Source organism: Cyprinodon variegatus, unplaced genomic scaffold, assembly GCF_000732505.1.
Source record: "Cyprinodon variegatus isolate N-32 unplaced genomic scaffold, C_variegatus-1.0 Scaffold41, whole genome shotgun sequence".
NCBI classification, from domain to species: domain Eukaryota; kingdom Metazoa; phylum Chordata; class Actinopteri; order Cyprinodontiformes; family Cyprinodontidae; genus Cyprinodon; species Cyprinodon variegatus.
In genome coordinates, this window is record NW_015150494.1 from 895,511 (window position 1) to 903,419 (window position 7,909).

A 7,909-nucleotide genomic window follows, 5' to 3' on the forward strand; every position below is an offset into this window, starting at 1 on the left:
GGAACACCTCACCAGGGGGGCGTCTAGGAGGCATCCTAACCGGATGCCCGAGCCACCTCAAAGTGCACGCTCTGGTTAAAAGTTGCTGTTCTCATAGCTTATACAAGCTTTCTGTGTCTGAACGTCGGCCCTAAATCCCTCAGTCACTATATAGAGCCGGTACTATAACTCACTCACACTATTTTTTGCTTCTCATTGGTGTCATAACTCCTCCTCCACTGCGCTGAGCCTGCGCCATCTTTGTTATCAGTCGCTTATGTTGGGTAGCGACAGCCTATGGCGACAGCGGGCCGCTGTGAAAGCAAATCCCATAATGCTTTGCGAGGAGAGCTCTCTGCAAAGCATTCTGGGACATATCCACCTCTTTTCTTTTGTTCTCATACAGTTCGTAGACACTTTTTCTCTTATGACCCTGGGCCATTATGAACCATCCATCCATCCATCATCCATCCATCCATCAATCCATGAGAAAGTTGAATGAAAGGAAGGAAATTTATATAATTGTAAATCTACAGTATTCACCCGTTAACACCATCCCCTTTTAAGAATCTAACAGCTTCCTCACTGTTAAATCATGAAAAATGGATAATGTGCTGTTGAAGAAAAATGATTATTTTTAGTCTTTAATACAGTTAATCTTATGGCATGTGTAAAAGGTATGTTGTATACTCTCATTTTGAACATATTTCTTAATTTTGAACAAGGTTGTGTTAATGATTTAAAACTAAGCTATTCAAGGGTAAGTATTCAAAGCACAGGAGGCCATAAAATGAGTATCTCCTGGGGGGTGAATACCAGTTGAGCCTCGGGGGAGAGGTCTGCTTGGTTTACAGAAGGTCAAAAGTCTTCCAGAATAAACATCTAAGATGGTGTGAAACTGAATCAGGAAAAGGCCCCCCGCATTCCACATCGATTCTGTGAAAGCTTATCTTGTGTTTTATGACTTTAAGAATTCTAGATGCCAGGACAAGCTTTCCGCCTTTTCTTGTTAAAACAAAGAAGCAAATGACCCCAGATGTTTGCAGTAAATTAGGTGAACCTCTAGGCAGTGTCAGAGCTTGCTCCTGGTTGGAGGAGCAAAAGCCAGCCTTATTTGAATAAATTAAATACAAGAGGATAAAACTTTCTACATAGAAGTAACAAATCAGATTTGCAACATTCTTGCAACTCTCCAAAGATGTCTTTGTACATCTTTGCTTTCTTTCCTCCTATGTCAGGTAATGGAATGTATGTCTCTGTTGTTCTGCAGTTTTCTGGTGTAGGTTTGTGCATTGTCTTATTTCTAAGTTTATGCATTGTCTTACATTGGATTAAACTCTGTAATTCTGTGACGTCAACACGCAATGTTGGTTTTTATTACCACACGCAGCTCGCCGAGTGGACCTGGGAAGGGAAGAATGAAAAGCCAACCTTTTTCCAAAGTTAACTATGTTAGAATATTTTCTTCCTTTACAGTGCACAGGAAAAAAACATAAAAACATTAAATTAGCAAGGTGTAACAGTCTCACCAGTGGTGATCGAACTCAGCTGCAGTTAGTCTTTCACATGAGATGAGCTTAACTTGAGCTGCAGCATCTCAATCTAAAGCCAGAAATAAAGTAACAATTTGATACAATAAAACTGAATTTAATTAGAAGTCTCACTCAGTTTAATGTTGTTTGTGTTCCATAATTTATCAGCTTTCTATTAGTGAGAGTCTTCTCTATACATCCAGACACTCGTCAGATCTTTGAGCCAATCATTAAATTTCTCATTAAAACATCTTGATGAAGACTGACCTGCGTGACTGCTCCGCCAGCAGCAGCTTTTCACATTTCAACAGTCGGAAAATTGAATTTTTGTGAAGAGATTATATCCTGAGACTTGACAGCTTGGTCTGCTTGTTTTGTTTCAGGACCAAATCCATGAGAATTTATTTTTTAATCAGCACTTTGATAAAAATAGTGCATACAACTTATATAATAATATCTAAATAAAGAAATCGCATGCTTATATTTGTATAAGTAGATTTTTTTTAAGTTAAATCTATCAACGTCAGCCTTTGCGGACATTTTATCTCAAAGGGTTTTTTTCCTGAGAACACAAAACCTTTTGGAGGTCAAAGCAAATAGAGATCCGTAAATGTTTGAAGCTAAATAGTTTTTAAACAAGTTTTTGCAGCTCATATGTCTGAAAGTTATCCTGTTGTTTGTGGTCCATAAGGAAAACTGCTCAGACTGGTTGGGTCAGCCCATGTAATCCCCATTGAACCTGTTGATATTTGCCATCTGTGTGTTTTCGGCCAAGCTGGTCTGGTGTCAAAACTCTTCCTTTTTTCCCTCTCCAGCGAGAATGGGCAGCTGAGTTTAGAGCTGGCTCACCCGCCCACGCCACTCATTCATCTGGATAACCTTGTGGGAGTATGTTTTTATACCAGCAGCAACAGCAGTTTATAAATGAAAAACAACTCTTAGAGAAGTGGAACTCCATGTGCCTTGGTAAGTAGCAGCTTAAGCTGAAACTTTTTTTAACATTGCAAAAATGGTGAAAACATTTTTTTTTTAAACCCACTGGTGACCAGCTGTTTAAGCCGTGTTAACTGTATTTTCTGTGGCTTAGATCCCAGCTTATGAACTTGCACTGGCTTTCTCTTTGCCATTTTTTCTGGCATCACTGTAAAGTTAAAAAGTAAATGCCAGAGATGTAAAACAGGCACAAGCACTTTTTTTGTTCTTTTGACCCCGAAAATGAAAAGGTTAGTGCCAGTGGAAAGATTCAGTACATTTTAAGCCAATATTACAAATAAAAAAGTAAGAAAGGATGCCGTGAAGAAAGAGCAAAGCCAACATTACTCTACTCAGACCCCGCCAACAGTTATAAGATGTGGAATATCTAAGGCTCCTCTCCTGTGGAACCAAATACCAGTTTTAGTCCGTGAGGCAGACACCCTGTCTACCTTTAAGGCTAGGCTTAAAACTTTCTTTTTTGATAAAGCTTATAGTTAGAGTGGCTCAGGTTATCCTGAGCTATCTCTATAGTTTTGCTGCTATAGGCTTAGACTGCTGGAGGACATAGGAACCCTTATTTCATCATTTTGCTTCATTTTTTCTCTATTCTCTCAATCTGCAGAATCTGTTAGTTCAATCTCTAACGTTCTGCTCTCTCTGCTTTTTCTAGTAGCTTAATCTGGTCTGTTCCTGTTTGGCTGTGACTCCATCCTGGAGAGAATTTTCAGCTATGCTGCTGCCATGAACACCTTTGTTTATAGATGTTTGAGAGGGGCCTGTTTTCCAGTGTAGTCCTGTTACTCGGACTGGCTGGATGTGCTCTTCATCCTCTGACATGGGAGCTGGCTCGGAGCTCGTCTTCCTGGCTGTGTGTTTCCTGGACTGGGCCATCTTTTACAGCTGCTTTTTGTATCTCTGCTTCTGTCTCCTTGTCGGCCTCAGCAGATGGCCGCTCACACTGAGCCTGGTTCTGCTGGAGGTTTCTTCCTGTTAAAAGGGAGTTTTTCCTCTCCACTGTCGCTACAAGCATGCTTAGTGTGAGGGATTGCTGAAGAGTCAATGAGTCAATGCAATCAACTGGTTTTCCTCAGATAGAAAACTTTGAATCAATTTGACTGGATGATCTGGTTGAACTGTAAAGTGCCTTGAGATCACCTGTGTTGTGAATTGGCGCTATATAAATAAACTGAATCAAACTGAATATGACCTGCTGTTTAAAGCCCCAACAGCATGATGCCAGAATCAAGTACTCATACCAGCAGTTTTATTTCAAACACATATGTACGTGAATTATTCTCCACGTTCATTTTGGACATTTTATGCACGCCATATGTCACAAACCTGAGTCCATCCTCCTTCTTCGTGCCCTCTTTTTTTCTAATGCAGCTGTAGATTCTCTTCTACTTGCGTGTGGACCGGTTTCTGTGTGCCTAAGTTTACTTTTAACACACTTAAGGGCCAACCAGAGAAAGCAAACTACCTGTGAATGGCTACTTTTATCATGATCATGTATCTGTGGGCTGGCCAAATAGCTCATTTTACCACATGCTTTGTAGTGAGCAAATCATGCGAGGTCAAAACTGGACGTAACCAGTTTTTTTTCCTCTATAGAAAACTTTTAAGCACTCTGAATGAATTATGTTATGTCATTGTCTTGAGGTGGCATGTGCCTATATAAATGAACAGAATTGTTTTGATTTCAGGGCTGGAAGTATGAGAGCCAGGATAGAGGTCCTTTACCATAAGGGGCTGTGAATGTAGTTTTGTCATCTGGGGAAGCTTAAGTTTAAGGTACTGCTCCTCTTTATCAAAAACAGTCATCTGGGGTGGTTCTTGGATGTGCATACCTCCATCTGGAGGTTTTCTCAATCCAATAGTTAGGGATAACACCTTAGGCCAGACCCGGAACCTATTGAGGGGACTAAATATCCTCTTTCAAGGTGAAACACCTTTGAAACCCAGAGAATTAAATAAAAAGTGCTAAACGGGAGAGGGATCTCTTGACTTCCCACAAGATCTGTTACCACAAAATTGGTTAAGTGAATAAGACAATAGCTATATGCAGTAACAAACATTTGCTTGTTGCAATGGACGTTATTTGCTTTAGACACCAGCAAACAAAAATCATATCTAACTGAATCTGTGCCTCAACCAAACGATAGAGTGTCTGTTACTGTAAAGGTACTTTGTAATATTGATAAGTGTAAAAACAATGTTTTTCAATGTATAAAAGAAATCTCAGGCAAGTGAACAATTAGGTCCAATGGGTTGGGCCTAGAACAACTCACTTTATCCTACTGGTGATAATCAGTAGATCCTAATTCTTTTCTTACACTGTACCCTGTTTTATGGAGTAGTTTTGAGGACCCAAATACAGGCAAGGTCATGCCGTTCAATTAATAAATAGATCTATAGAAATAAAAGATGACTCTGAGATGAAATCAACCAATGTGCAATAAAGACACAAGGCTGTAACAGAAAAACCTGACAAAATAATTAGAATCTAACTAATATGAATACTTGGGAGGTTGATCAGTGGAGTGGAAAAAAACGATTACACTGAGACAAAATACAAATCAGATGCAAGAGAGAATGTTGCATGGCTCAAAACAGAAGAGCCAGCTGTTCAGGACAGCAGAGCACCGATAACCCAAGGTTAAGGTTCTCAGGATCAAGATGTCTATAGTGAAGATAGATGGTTTGAGAGGGAAATAAAGAAAGACCTTTTCATCAAATGACAGAAACCATCTCCAAACAGAAGAGGATGTCTCAGATTGCAGCTTTATGAAACCTTTGGCTCAGCTCTGAGACAGTTTCAGCCTAAATCACTCGTTCATTGAATGAGACCAAAACAATTCTGAATGAACCAGGCAAACAAAGGCTCTAACGAGTCCCATCGTTAAGGCAGCTTAATCTGCATGTAAATTTAGATTGCATAGCAGCTCGCTCATGCGGCTTTAAACCGTGGAACTTCTCCCTCGTTAACCTCAGAGTGAACTGAAGAAGCTCATCAGATGAAGATCAAAACGTCTTTAACTACAGAACTGAAGTCCATCGGTCTTGCGTTTTAACCTTTTTTTGAATTCAACGTGCCTCGAATGACTGAGAATCATTTTGCAATTGCTTTTTTTTTTCTTCTCAGGGTTCCCACACCTTAGTTAACATCAAATTCAAGGACTTTTCATGACTAAATGTTCTAAAATGTAAATGGCCTATTCCTACTGCGACGGCTGAAGTTGACCATTAAACCATTTTATTACAATGAAAATTAAATTTAAATAAAAGAAAACTGAATGGTTTAGAAGTTGCACGACCAGAATGAATAAAAATTGAAATAGTTATACAGCCAGCATTAAAACTGATCATATTTATAACATTAATTAATATTCACATTTCACTGATAAAGCTTTTCAGCAATTCTATCGAACAATAGTTCATTTCTTAAAGCTTTATATTGAATTCAAATGCTCCCTGGCACTACATATAGCGGTCAATACATATTTGACAGCAAAAATCTGTCCATTTCATTTCTCTTAAATATACAAAAAATGGGAAAGATGGCATCTGGACTGACAACTACTGAATCCAGACGACATCTTTCCGTGAATTGATGCTCGAGTGTTTTTGTGGTTATCCCAAATTTCTATGCTCTAAGCTGTTGCTGTTTTATTTTACAGTCTGGAACTTCGATTAGTGACAGTTGTAACATAAAAGTCTTTAAAATTAGGTTTTTCATTGAATTTTCCTTTCTGCAGACAGTGTGTTGACAAAGTTGTTGCAGTTCCCACAGTCCATGAATGCAACATGGAAGGGGGTGATACTAAAGGCTGCCAATCATGTTTCCCCGCCCACTCATGTCAGACTGGGGTCAAAATTTTGCGTAAAAAAAAAACTGAATTAAAAATATGAAAAATAAAATTTGAAAGTGACTTTCAAACAAAAATAGATAATAGCTTGAAAAATGAATTAAATGCAACAATAAAAAAATAAGTTTTAAAAAAATCAACTGAATTGTTCCAAAAAAATTAAAAAACAATCCACTGGATTTTGTTTCCAAGTTTGATGACATTTCGTTTCAAATCCAGGAAGTTTTGTTCAATTCAAAATGTCAGAAATAAGGAGTTGGAGGTTTTATAGAGTGGACCAAAAACAAAGCCTTGTTCTGGCATAGAAAACATGAAAATGACCCGGAAGAATGGGTAACCCAATAGGAATGGGGGTCGTTTGGGTTCCATGTTAGCCTGCAATATCTATTCCGTAAAATGTGCGAGGTATTCTGTTCCCCTCTAGGCGGGGTGGGGTTTGCAATGATAGCGGGAAGGAAAATACTGTATCGCTGCACCTGGATGATATATCACAAGATAAATATTTCATATGCAGCTTGAACTTTTTCAGCTTCCACAGCTCTTTTGTCAAATAAACAATACTTTTGATTCCTTTCCGACTCCATACATTTATAACACCTGGCAGAGGCCCAAACGCAATCTGAACATTAATAAATATGTCTTTGCAAAAACATTAAGGGACTTTGTTTTATAGTTTGTCTTTTTGTGTGTTTTCAAAAGTGTCAAAAGTAATTATTTTTACAATTATTCCATTTCTTTTTTTTTACTGCTCTTTATTTTTGGTGATATGCAGGTTTTTAAACAATTTAATACATGTAAAATAAAATAAATTGGCATTTTTACAGAAGAAAAAAAATAATTTTTAAAGTATTAGATGAACTTACAGCTTTTGAGATTATAGTAATATAAAATAATATCTCACAAATGTACACGTTGTTGCGATCCATTCTCGTCAATGTGACCGGAACAAAGCATCTCTGAAGACAGAGATGCACGTCCGACGTAGAGTTTAAAAACACTAGCTTCCCATATTAGCCTCCTATTTTGCAGGTGGGCCTGTGCCGCTCAAAGGCTAGGCAACGCGTTCCCAGCTGAAGGCTACGCTACGTACGCTACGTTTGTGACGTCACTGTGCAGTATCGGCTGTTGATCAAGTCCCAGTTCTGTATCTGGTGTTTGTCACAACGCGCTATTATCCAAGTCATCTTGAAAACGTTCTTCTTCCAAATGTTGGCTACATATTACGTGTTTTTTCTCTGGCCAGAAGTTCGATGGCAAATCCTCCCTCTTCAAGTTGGCGATCCAACGACCAACCCGTCCGTGGAGGATCAGGAATCAGAAAGGTGAATTTTTTGTTTTTTCTCTTTTACCCGATGTATTCCAACATCCAGCTGCCATGCACGTGGGCATTGTCAGTTTAACTATATGGAAAGTAAGATTGCATGAGCGATGCAAACAGCAACTTGTAAACAGATCATGCATGAGATGTTTTCTCCTTCTTTTTATCAGGTTTTCTTCCAAACAAAGGTGGAAGAAGACCTGATAAAAGCTGCAGAAAGACGTGAGACTGGAGAGGAA

The 7,909-nt window shown here is 38.7% G+C and overlaps 1 protein-coding gene across 1 annotated transcript in view; it reads left to right on the top strand.

Moving 5' to 3' along the window:
- Positions 1-2,381: 2,381 nt before the first annotated feature.
- Positions 2,382-7,909, top strand: part of LOC107081785 (coxsackievirus and adenovirus receptor homolog) — a 33,444-nt gene continuing 27,916 nt past the window's right edge. Inside the window, exon 1 of the mRNA XM_015370031.1 lies at positions 2,382-2,477. The gene's annotated coding sequence lies outside the window, so the exon portion shown is untranslated. The remainder of the gene's footprint in view (positions 2,478-7,909) is intronic.